Source organism: Protopterus annectens, chromosome 1.part1 (assembly GCF_019279795.1).
Source record: "Protopterus annectens isolate FY-2018-M chromosome 1.part1, PAN1.0, whole genome shotgun sequence".
Taxonomy (NCBI): domain Eukaryota; kingdom Metazoa; phylum Chordata; order Ceratodontiformes; family Protopteridae; genus Protopterus; species Protopterus annectens.
In genome coordinates this window covers 601,914,812-601,928,644 of record NC_056726.1, presented here as the reverse complement: position 1 = coordinate 601,928,644, position 13,833 = coordinate 601,914,812, and the positions used below count along the sequence as shown (strand labels likewise).

Genomic DNA, 13,833 nt, shown 5'->3' with positions numbered 1-13,833 from the left:
TTAGTCCAAGCATTGTTTAAGCAATGCCAGCTAAAGTAAAAGAGAAAAATATGTATATATAAGTATGTATAAATATGCAGGGCAGTGCAGTGGTGTAGTGGTTAACATTGTCTCCTCAGAGCAAGAGGTTTTCAGGTTCAATTCTTGGCTGGGGTGCCTTATGTACGGAGTCTGCATGTCCTCCCTGAGTTTGTGTGGGTTTCCTGTATGTACTCCAGTTTCCTCCCACATTCCAAACACATGTATTGGGAGTGTTTCTCCCTGGGCCTCCACTGAAAATAATCTCTGTCCTAGTCGGACGTTCCTGGTCAACAAATAATAAATAAATAAATGTACCCATATGATAAACCATGAAGTTATACAAAGAGCTTACTGTTAACAGAAAGTCATATATCAGTTAGTAGAGCAGGTATAAGGATTACAAGTGGTTAAAATATAAATACATGCACAGACCTTCAAATAATTATATTTACAAAAGTTTCAAGATGAGACAAGATGAAAAATATATTTTGATACGTAGTTTCTGTACTTGACATAATTGTTAGACTGCTGTAATGTGAATACATTGTAGTCCTGTAGAAAATCATAATGTCTTGTGGAACACTACCCTATACAAAACAACATAGAAGAGTAACCTTTGTCAAACCTCTTTAAAGGAGAGCAAAAGCAGGGATGGATGGGTGAGTGACTGAACCGGCAGGTGAGTCGGTGAGGTTTGCCACATTTAATTGTACATATAACAAGTAAATAAAGTAACTACGTTTTACTTCATAGCCACAAGAGTAATGTTGATATATAATGTTCTAGAACCACATCATAGGGATCTGTTGGTGTGTTTAGAGACCTATATAGGAGTAACTTATTGTCTATGGCAAAAGCAACTGGGGGATGTAGTACAACACCCAGTGCCAAACCACACACAAAAAAAATTAAGTAAAGGAAAACTGGCCATAATTAGATGCATAATGAAAACCTGTTGCACAATGCCCATAATTTGCTAACATTCATTTGTAAGCTACACTACCTTGCAGTTCTTCATCCAGGGAGTCCTTTCATTAGCTTTGATTCTACTCTGTCCTTTGGAACAGTGGTGCTTCTGTGCACTAATACTTATTTCTATTTTTCTTAAATCAACTCATAACCCATTTGCATGATCTTAAGACAGCTGAAGTTTAACAGACCCGCAAAACATAAATAGGCCTATGAGGCAATCCATAGAGGTTATTACAAGCCATAGACATGACTGTAAAGATGGACAATTTAAGTAACCGTGGTAAATGATCACAATGTATTCAGTAATACCTGATATAGTGAGCAGTGTTGGGTAATGGTGGACCACACAAGTGAAACATTGAGGCTTGAGTAGTACATAAAGCAATTGTTACGACTGTAGAAGGTATTACCCATCCTCTTTGGGATATAATTGCATGCAGAGCATCTTAACTACCCGAGAATGTTCCGTTTTGAAACTGGTAATAAAATAAATCTGCTCTTATGTAGCTTTTGCATTAAGTAGTTTGCCTGTAAGGAGTACAACAAATGAAAAAAAAGTGCTTTGCATCAAACAGCAAACTGATTCTTACTCTTATGAGGTCACCTAGCAAAAAAAAAAAAAAAAAAAACAGAAAGAAAGCAAAACAATGCAAGACACAATTATTAAGTTTAATGGACCAATTATATTTGGAAAATAAGATAGGCATGCACATTGGTACCATATGAAGTTGAAGTTAAAGCAATTATTTTTGGTTAAAAAGGAGTGACGTGAAGTTGTTCAATCTTGCCGTTCATTCTTACACATGGGTTCGGAGCCGATCCATCAGCTCCGAGTCAGCCGCTTTTCACAAGCTCAAGATCTTAGAGTAGCTTGAGGCCAAGTCCCTATCCTATGATGCTCTCTGTCCTACCTCAGATCTAGTTTGTTGCTGCAGCAGATCGAAGGTTGTTAGAGAGCTCAGGCCAGTATTATTCATCTTTTTCATTATTCTTATCTTTACAGCAAGTTTTTGCATTAGCTCCTAGCCTTGCTGTGAAGATGTGGTCGCCGGCTCTGCAGTCTTTGAAGCCGTGCACTGAGCTAGTGTTTTGGAGCCGGTCCCCAGTTTTGGAGCCAATCTCCAAGACCTTAAGGTCACCCATTCTGCAATTGGTGGCTTCTTCGGTTCCTTCGACTCGTTCTTCGAGAACCCTCTCCGATGTGGATGTGGACTGAGTGGTGAAGAGGCTTCTCGAGAACCCGGTACTGGCCAAATTATTATCGGTTTCGACCCAACCAGTTTCAGAGCCCAAGACCATCGTACCTGCTGTGACTACTCCTCCTCCGAGCCAAGCCAGGCCTTCGGAGCTGAGGGGGGGGATCTGATTATTGTGGAGTCTTCGGAGCTGAGGCCTGTTCCAGTGCTTTCAGCTCCATCAACCCTGACTTATTTGGTTCCATTTGAAGAGTCTGGGAGCCAACACTTTCTGGTCGGCTCTAGGGGGAAGGAGAGTTGAACCAATGCGTCGGTTCTGACCCTCCCTCTTGGACCGTTGGCGCGGATGAGCTTGGCTCCTTCCTCTGGGTCGCAGCCCACTGTCTCGGCACCGGATAGGTTGCCATCTTCTTCGGAACCGGTGGCTTCTTCAGGTCGGAGCAGTGGAGCCTTCGATGCTATGAGGAGGGTTATGTCTTCCAAGATGCACACGTCATCAGGGCCCTCCTCCCCTAAAGTGCCACTTTCTGCCTCTTCATTGTAGGTCCCTGTGAAGCATCGAGACCCAGCGCCCCAGGTAGCCCCATTGGGTGACCCATGTTCTACTGAGACCTCACTAGAAGCCCCCACTGATGAGGTTCTCAGGAAGAGACTTTGCAAGAGGAGGCATTTAGACTACCCACAGGAGTCTCTTACATCAGACACAGACTTAGAGGAGTCAGAAGTGTCCCCACAGTCCCCCTCGGAGGATATCTCCTTTACTGATATCCTTGAGGTCCTTATGAAGAGGGGTGACTGGCAGTCCGTTAGCCCTACTGAGGATGAGTCAGTGCTCCTGAAGGCTTTTGAGTCTCAAACTTACACCTCCTGGGTGACTCCGCCCTTCGATGAACTAATGGAATTGGTTGCTCGAAGGGTGTGGGAGTCTCCTGATACTATGGAACCTGTCCCTCAGAGGCCCAACAAATTTATTACATCCCTTCAAGATAAGATGGTCCTCACTAAGGGAGTGCCAGTTGATGCCATGGTGATGGCGGCGGCCACCAGGAAAGAGATGTCTGAAACCTCTTCTACTGTCCATCCTCCTAATAGAGATTCCAGGACTATGGACAGGTACGGGAAATGCATCTTTAGTTCTGTGACCTTTGCTATGCAATCACTCAATTACTTGACTCATTTTACCCATCTTCAAAGAGATCTCCTTAAAGAGCTCGGAGATACTCAGCAGGGTAGTACAGATGGTGGTGTCTCTGAGAAGGTGACACCCCAGCTTAATACCCTTAATTCCATAGTTAACTTGTCCATGTGGCTTATTTCCTATGTAGCCGATGGTTTGAGTCTGGCAGCGGGTTCAGCAGTAGCTCTTTGGAGACATTCCTGGATGCGCTTATGCTCCTTTGTGGAAACGTTCAAGTCTTCTTTCGTTAACACCCCATTTGATGGCTCATCTCTTTTCGGGCTCAAAGTCAAGGTGACTCTCACTAGGTGTCAGCAAGATGGAAAGACTCTTATCTGCCGTAGGAGTCCATTTTTTCACCCCTACTAGACCATACCCCAAATGGCAGAAAGGTGGAAAAATGTGGTTCCGGAAGTCCCAAGGAGCTTTCCAGAACACATGTACTGAACCCCCCTCCAGGGGCAGAGGAGGAGGTAATAATGGAAGATGCCACCCCAACGGCAGAGGGGGTCCACAAAACCAGGGTGACAGGGATCAGTTCTTTGATAAGCCCTACCAGCGCTCCTGAAAGGAGGCCCGACTGTCCTATTCTGGAGGCAGTCGGGGGTCACTTGTCTTTGTATCCAGATGCCTGGCTAGGAATTACAAAAGATTCTTGGGTACAAAGCATTGTTACCAGAGGTTACATTATCCCATTCTTAGAACCTCCACCTGTTCGGAAGAAAATGCCAGACATTCCACCCAGTCTCAGGGATCAAGCAGCCATAGAAATCCAGAGGCTACAGGAAAAGAGAGTCATCCAGCCAGTCCCAGCAGACCAGATAGGATCTGGAACTTACTCCAGATTCTTTTTAGTTTCAAAGAAAACAGGGGACTGGAGGCCCATCATGGACCTCAGCAGACTCAACACCTTTGTAAAGAAGGAGAAGTTCCGGATGGTCACGCTTCAATCGACCCTTCTGTTCCTAGGAACGGGCGATTGGATGTGCTCTATAGATCTCAAGGATGCGTACTATCATATCAAAATGGCCAGACCATCCAGAGATCACTTGGATTTCTGTCTGGGAGCCAGTCACTACCAATTCCGAGCACTGCCCTTTGGCCTCACAACAGCCCCCAGAGTGTTTACCAAATGCATGGCAGTGGTTACAGCTCACCTGAGGCATCTAGGATTCCAAGTGTTTCCGTATCTGGATGACTGGCTCCTTACTGCCGCCTCCAGGCATCAACTAATTCTGTCCAGGGATCACACTCTCAATCTTTTAGGGATAACTATAAATTTCGGCAAATCTGCGTTATTGCCATTGCAGCATATCTCCTTTATCAGAGCAGAATTAGACACCACCACCGCCATGGTAAAATTGCCACTGGACAGAATAGCCACTCTTCCAAACCAGGTATCAGACATTCTGCAGAGAAAAAAAGTACCAGCCTCTCAAGTATTGAAACTACTAGGTTCCATCGCAGCTACACTCATAGCAGTTCTTCTGGGGCGTATGCACATGGGGATACTTCAATTGTTGCTCTTCACCCAGTGGTCTTACTAACAACTTCCGATGTCATTCTTGATAATGATTACAGACTCTTGCAAGAAGGATCTTCGTTGGTGGTTGACCAGCCACCAGGAAACAGAAGGCCGACCATTTGTTTCTCCCCCACCATCAGCCATGGTGACCATGGATGCTTCTCTGATAGGGTGGGGGGGGCTTTTTCAGGGAAGAACAGCCCAAGGCACCTGGTCAGAAACAGAGTCACAGTTGCACATCAATGTTCTGGAGCTGAGAGCACTGCTTTTGGCGTTGCACACTTCCACGGCTCTCTTCCTCTGCGATCCAGACAGACAACATGTCTGTGGTCTGGTACATCAGCAAACAAGGGGGAACTAAGTCTTACTCCTTATGTCGAGAGGCCTTGAGAATTTAGCAGTGGGCGGAATCCACAGGGCGCTTTCTGATAGCAATGCATATCCCAGGGAAATCCAACATGATCGCAGACAAACTGAACAGAGCCAGTCTGTTACCACACGAGTGATCTCTCAAATTCGAGGTTGCGGAGATGATTTCCCACAGATGGGGCCAGCCTTGCTGCAACCTGTTTGCATCCCCTATGAATGCCAAATGCAGAAGCTACTTTGCCCTGAATCTCCCACCAGGGGACAACCCAAGGGACTCGCTCATACACGATTGGCCCCCGGGACTCCTATATGCCTTTCCACCAGCTCCCCTGATTCTGAAATTCTTACAGAAAGCCAAAGCCCTGGGAAGGACTGTAATCTTTATAGCCCCTTTTTGGCCTCGACAGATTTGGTTTCCCTTCCTTTGACTCTATCAACTGGAGGAACCTTGGATTCTGGACCCAGTTCCCGATCTGCTGACATATTCGTCAAGGGTCCTCTGTCCCTCTCTTCATTCCCTCAGACTGACAGCTTGGCTGCTCCGATTCCCAGCCTAGCCAGGTCACATGACATTTCCTCGGAGGTACAGCATATTCTTGTATCTTCGCATAAAGCTTCCACTATAAACTTGTATGCCAGCAAATGGAAGTGATTTGCTTTTTGGGCCTCCCAGAGTAATATTGATCCTTACGTTGCCCCGATTGCTGGTATTCTGGAATTTCTGTCTAAGCGTTTTCATGAAGATGCTACAGCTGCCACTATAAGAGTTCAATTGGCTGCAATTTCGAATTTCCACCTCGGATCTGAAGGTTCTAACCTAATGCCTCACAGACTATGTAGGGCCTTCTTAAAGGGTACCATTCATCTTAGGCCACCTGTTAGACAACCTTTTACTCCCTGGAATCTAAATTTTGTGCTGTCATAGATTATTCTCCCTCCCTTTGAGCCTGCATCATCCTGCTCTTTAAAATTCCTCTCTTGGAAAACTATTTTCTTGGTAGCCATTACCTGATTACGTAGAGTGTCCGAGCTTTAAGCCCTATCTATCAAACCCCCATATTTGGTGTTTCATCCTGACAGAGTGTCACTGAGGACTAGTCCGTCCTTCTTGCCAAAGGCGTGTTCCGAGACTAACCTGAATCAAACTATTGAACTTCCATCCTTTTTCAGTAACCATTCCAACAAGTTGGAGTATATGTTGCATAAGCTTGATGTTCACAGACAATTGAGATTCTGTTTGGACAGAACAAAGGAATTTACGACATCTGAACAACTCTTTGTTTCTCATGCTGACTCTAAAAAAGGGCTACCAGTGTCTAAAGTTACCCTTTCCAAATGGTTAACTGATTGCATTAAATTTACATACTCCTCAGCGAACCAACCATTAGAGCATGGCGTGAAAGCGCATTCCACTAGGGCTGTTTCCACTTCTTCTTCTTATGCAGCTCTATAACCTTTGGACACTATATGTGCAGCTGCCACTTGGTCTAAGCCACATACCTTTATCACTCATTACAAAGTGGGCAGGGCTTCCTTTGGTTCCACTGTCCTCAGGAATACACTCCCGTGAGCCACCGAGGATTAGGGTGCTTGGGACGCTACCCATGTGTAAGAATGAATGTTGAGATTGTACAACTTCACATAAAGAAGTTATGTACTTACCATAACGTTCCATGTGAGTCATTCATCTCGCCTTCATTCTTACATTCCCACCCTCCTTCCTCCTTCAGGTTCTCGAAGAACGAGTAAGACTTGTCGTCTGGTGGGTCTTGTTATGTGACTTCTTACTCCAGCTGGAGTACCTGTTATGTATTATATCTGTTACATGCTGGGATCAGCTAACTAGATCTGAGGAAGGACAGACAGCATCATGGGATTGGGACTTGGCCTCGAGCTACTCTAAGATCTTGAGCTTGTGAAAAGCGGCCGACTCGGAGCCGATGGATCGGCTCCGAACCCATGTGTAAGAATGAAGGCGAGATGAACAACTCGCATGGAATGTTATGGCAAGTACATAACTTCTTTTTTTTAACTCTGTGGTATTTAACCAGTTTTTATTAGGTATTCTTCAAATGGTTACTGAGATGATCGCGTTTCACTTTGATGGAAAATGTTACTTATGTGTTACTGCCATGGGGGCAACTTTTGCCCCCTTGTAAGCATATTTAGTGATGAGTTATTTTGAGTATGTATACATATATAAAAATGACCAGAACATGATTTATTTTCACATTGAACTGTGGCTTAGATGCAGGTCATTCTCATCTACAGGCATTTGTAAAATATCTAATCCAAATGAAATGGGTATTTCATTTACTATCAAACTCGTTTTTTTTGTTATTGATTATATTGATGTATAAGTAACAAAGCTCCTTGATGACATTATTAAAACATCAGTGTATCGCAAACCCTTCACCAAAAGTGCCTTCATATCAGCCTCTTGCTGTAATCCTAAATTTATTATCAACAATATTCCATAGTCACAGTTTTTGAGGATGAGCTGTATCTGTAGTAAAATCGATAAGGCTATAAAAAAAGCTACTGAACTTCAAGAAAGATTTGTAGAGAGGGATACCATCCCCAACATTTTTTGGAAGATCGTTCTAAAGCATCCTAGACATGAGCTATTAAAATATAGCTAAAAGGAGCCCAGGCTCAGGAATGAAAAATATCTATTTTTGCTGGATACTACTCATGGTAACAAAATACTAAGGATTAAAAAAACAATTGATAGATTTCGGACCATCTTAAAAACAGATCATTTTTTTTTTCTTTTGTAATTTGTTTCCTAACCAATGTCTAGAAACACCCATAAAGTATTTGTGATTAAACAACTGATTAACTGCTCATCCAAACTGGTTATCTGTCTAGTTATCAGTGGGTGTGGTACATTCTGTGTTGGAGAGATTTGTGGTCCCTTTCAACAAAGAATCACGAAACTCTAATAAATTTCATAAATAATGTTATCTTGATCAGAAGAAAAAAGTGTGGATAATAAATTTAGGTCCACTACTTCTTCCTGGTCTAAATGAACTTGATTCCATTGACATTTTATTGAGTGCAGTATGTTCCCTTTCCTCTAGATGTCTCCCATGTATTTCTCTGTCTCTCTAAATTTTTATATATATATCTATATATATATATATATATATCTATATATCTATATATATCTATATGAATATATATATATATATATATATATATATATATATATATATATATATGGGTCCCCTTCGGTAGATCGAACTTTTACATGTTCGAAGACGATATAGCTGAGACCATAACTTCGAGCATTTAAAATTGTGAATGGACTACGGACAGAGCAGAATGGGATGATTTCCCATTTCCGCAATGTAGTGCGATCTTGGAGTTGGTATATTTAAGTAAGGGGGGGTGGTTGGCGAAGCCTCCCACGCAGGGGGTGCAGGGGGGTTGGAGCAGTTTAATTTTGTTTTTTTTGTTTTTTCTTTTTTTTCCTTCAGTGTTCACACTATTACAAGTTCGAACATATTGTCCCGGCCATATTTGGTTCGAACTTGTAATATGTTCGCTATATATATATATATATATATATATATATATATATATATATATATATATATATATATACGCATTTACATACATAAATATATATGTAATTATATGTGTCTGTCAGTATAGTGAATCTATATGTTTAATTTGGTGGTGCTTATGATTTTATTTAATATTTCACATTTATTTATTTTTTTCAGAGTTTTCAGTTCAAAATAATAAAATTCTTTATATTGTTTTCTGCAAAATACTGCTGAAATTATTGTGGAAAGTCATTAAATGTGATTTACCTACATTTTATCTGTAAATTACTAGCTAATGACTGTCATTGTTCATGTTGGCGTGAATGACCTGAGACGTACCTCCCTCGACTACATGAAAAGAGACATACCTCTCAACTTGGAAACATCAAAAATCTGGACAAAGGCCATGAAAAATAGGTACAAATCTGTACACTGATTAACATAAAATTTGCATACATAATTATGTAACCCCACCCACTCCAATAGTATTGTGGGATACCAACTTTTAAATGCAAACTGAAGAACAGACAACCAAATTACAGCCCCAGAGTCCCCCTGAAGCCATTTTAATGCCCCATTACATGACAATTTCGCCCCATTTACCATAAACACTAATGTGCATACTGCTTTACTTCTACAATGATTATTTGGATTTTATTTTACATATACCACAAACACTAACAGACATCTGCTAAATAAAGCAATGCAGTCTCACAATTAAAATAGACAGCATTACAACTTCTCTGCCCTTGAAACTCACATTCATTGAAACAGCATTGAAACCTACATCCAAAGAAAATGCATCTGATTCTAGCCAATGGTAAAGATTACCTTTGGGCTGTTTTCAAATCATAGGCCCCGTGTTGCACACGAAACAAACATGTGTTCTTTGATACACCTTCCTGACTTTATGAAATTATATTCCTTGTATAATACAGCACACTTGTTAGAGTGCATTTTAAATTTATTGTTTGAACATTTTCCAGTAAGCAATGAAACAGAATGCATGAACCAATAATGACAAAACTGCCCAATTCAGAACACCGCCATCATAAAAAGTGTACTCAAACTTCTACAATCCACCAATATCAGTAAATATGCACAATCTCTGCAGAAGTAAAATTCATCTAAATACCATGTTAAAGAGATCTGTAATTAGGTTGCTTCTAGCAAACAACTTTATACATTGTTTTGTCAACAAGTAAAGTGCCTGTTGCCCTTGAAGGATAAATTGCCTATGTTACATTAAAAAAAATGATAAGCTAGTAATATTTCAATAGGGAATGGATGGCAAACTGATAACAGGTTTATAGTTAATAGGTATCTCTGCCAAAGGAGGACATTCTCAGCACTGCAGCATCCAGCCCCTTTAAAAGTATGACACAATACATATCAGCAATCCATCAATAGACTGTGGGAGTAAAACCCACAGCCTTCTGCAGAAAAAGCAAGTATACTACCTGTTGTGTTACAAACAATATGAGTAGAGTTGACATAAGCAGCACTAAACTTCTCTTTCCCTGAAGAACTGTGCAGAACAAGAAATTAGGTAAAAGCCAAAGTTTATTGGAAGGGACAAAGGCCCAAAACTGGGGACACATTTTAAACATTATTTGTATAATCTTAGAAAGTTGCTAGAATAAAATGTGTTGCCATGCATTTCCTAAAAGATAGGAAGACGAACTTAAATGGCTATCATTATTTAGTGAATTCAGTTCTCACTGATTTTCCAGAAAATAAAATTTATGGTTTTAACATTTGTTTACTGGGAAAGACTGACTTGGGAGAAGTTAATTTTCAGCAGAGGCCAGGGGAGAAATGCTATAGCCCCATATCTTTCTATTGTGGGAGGAAACCAGAGCACCCAGCGGAAACCCACACAAAGACAGGGAGGACATGCTGACTCCACACAGAAGGCACTTCAACCAAGAATCAAACCAGAGTACCTGTTGCTGTGAGGCAACAACACTACCACTGCACCATCCAAATTGTAAGAACAGACCAAACATATGAGCCAAACACATTCCAGACATTATGTGAAAATTTGTACAGTTGAGAGCTATAACTCCTCCACACAGAAGGTACTTCAACCAAGAATCAAACCTGAGAACATCTTCCTGTGAGGGAGCAGCAATACCACTGCACCATTCAAATTGTAAGATGAACAAACCAAAAGGAGCCAAACACATTCCAGATAAAACACTGTACAGTTGAGAGCTATAACTCCTTCAGTCAGAAGTGGTGGTATGGGTAGGGAACTCAGGCTATCACCAGGCATATCTTTCTGGGGTATTTTACCACACACACACACACACACACACACACACACACACACACACACACACACACACACACACACACACACACACACACACACACACACACACACACACACACACACACACACACACACACACACACACACACACACACACACACACACACACACACACACACACACAAACACAAACACATCAAATTAGCAGTGGACTTCACAAATTGCAACAGCAATGGACTTCATAAATTAACTCAGCAGCAGCAACAGACTTCACATGAAAAACGGTTGCAATTCAAACTGTGCGCCTGTTCCACACACACACACACATTAAATCAACAGTGGACTTCACAAATTGCAACAGCAATTGACTTCACAAATTAACTCAGCAGCAGCGATGGACATCACATAAAAACCTGACGCAATTCAAATTGTGCGCCCATTCCACTGAATGGCATAAGCATCTACAGAAAATAAATAAATGGAAAGTTCCAATACAGAAATTAAATGTAGTAGCAGCAGCAGTTCCGTCTTCTTTACCTGGAAGACCAGAATGTGTAGCTCAAGTTCAGGGCAAGCTTCTCATCTCAGTGTAGTTCAGGGCAGCGGACTTCACATAACAAAATAAATCAGCAGCGGACTTCACATAACAAAATAAATCTGCAGCGGACTTCACATAACCAGACTTCACATAAATTAAATCAGCAGCAGACTTCACATACAATAAAACAGCAGAGGACTTCATTAACATACAATAAATCTAAGCAGTGGACTTCACATAAAGACCAGACAGAATTCAAATTGTGCACCCATTCCACTGAATGGCACAAGCATCTACAGAAACTAAATTAATGGAAAGTTCCAAGTTCCACACACACACACACACACACACACACACACACACACACACACACACACGCACACACGCACACACGCACACGCACACACACACACACACACACACACACACACACACACACACACACACACACACACTGGTTCCTTACCCTGAGTAGTTCTGTTGTTGCTGCCATTAATCCCTGCGATCTGCTGTTTCAGCCTTCTGCACAAGCTCTTCTGTTCCCCATGTTGCTGCCATTAATCCCGGCTCAGCGAACTGCTGTATCAGCTTCCATTCCCGCTGTGCTCTTCATTTCAGCTTCTGTTCCCCATGTTGTTGCTGCCATTAATCCCGTCCCGGCTCGGCGAAGTGTTGCTGCCATTAATACCGGCTTGGCGAACTGCTGTATCAGATTCCATTCCCGCCATTTCACAACTTAATTCAGCCAGCCGGAAATGATGATGTGAGCTCCTTGAGCTCAATTCCGACTGGCTGGTAGCCTAACGGAGCTGACGTCATTGCACACGTGTTGACGTCAGCTCCGAAAGCGTAAAAATTTTTAAAGAAAAATTGGAAATGAAGGGGTGCCACTCGGGAATCGTGGCACCCCTTCATTTGGACTCCAAAACTCGGTAAAAAACGAGTAATTCGGAACGGTTGGGAGGTCTGAAAAGAGACATGGAAGAGCTCTCTGATCATGTAGCCCAGGTTGGTATGACCTTGACCCTGAGTAGCATCCTGCCCTCAACAAGAATGATACCTCAGTATAAAGAAAAAAATGATCAATTTCAACAATTGGCCAAGTTTCTGGTGTCATTCAAAGGGAATCCAGTGTCTGTCAACCTGGGACGACATGCTTGACAAGCCGCCTTGCTTCGCAAGAGATGGCTTGCACCTGTCACCCCTAGGCTTTCGAATACTGACTAAGTCTCTTGCTGCCCCCATAGTGCCATTTTTAGGCAAGACTCAAAAGTCAAACCCACCTCCGTAAACAGCACAATTAACAAAAAAACACTGAGGGTTATGCTATTCAACGCCAGGAGTTTAAATCTCAAAATGCACGCGCTCGAAGCACTCCTCAGTATGGAGAACGTCGACATCTGTACAGTAACTGAAACCTGGTTCAAGGCTCCAGAGAGCACTCCAGCACTACCGGGCTACAACTCCTACCACACGTTTTGGCCACAGAACACGGACCGAAACACAAAAGGAGGGGGTGTATCCATATTCATCAAGAATACCTACACCTCCAGGTTAGTGTTGCAGCATGATACCTCTGAGATCATCCATGTGAAACTAGCATCAGGCAAATCTGCAATGCAAATTGTGGCCTGCTACATATCACCCCTCCATGACCCAGGACCACCACTGCACCTTTCTGGAGACACTGGAGAACATGAAGGTCCTACCAAACACCTTCAATTACCCTACCATTCACTGGGAAAACTACTTGAATACAAATTCCCAGGCCCAGCGCTTCCGGGAATTCATCGACTCAAATGCCGTGGATCAGCTGGTAAACTTCCCTACCAGAGGTGAAAACATACTGGACCTGGTCATCACCAACATGGGTGACAGGTGTTCCGCACCGGAGGTCAACCCATCACTGGTTAGATCAGACCATAAACTAATCACTCTGGATGTCCACACCCCACCACCACCCTCAACTAAGGAAACCACAGTAAAAAACATTTCTAAAGCAAACTTCACCTTACTTAAGACAGAGCCGGTAAGTTTTACAGCCCCCACGCTAAAGGATAACGCTGCCCAAGAGGCAGAAACCTTTACAAATGCACTCTATGAGCACCTACAAGGATGCATGGATCGTGCCAGCCCTAGCAAAACCAAAATTCACTCCTCTAAGAGAAGGAAACCAGTTTGGTGTACCCCTGCAATAAACAGG

The 13,833-nt window shown here is 42.5% G+C and overlaps 1 protein-coding gene across 1 annotated transcript in view; it reads left to right on the top strand.

Moving 5' to 3' along the window:
- The window catches only part of DISC1 (DISC1 scaffold protein), a 2,387,713-nt gene that overhangs the window by 1,088,400 nt on the left and 1,285,480 nt on the right, over positions 1-13,833 (top strand). The window lies entirely within an intron of this gene.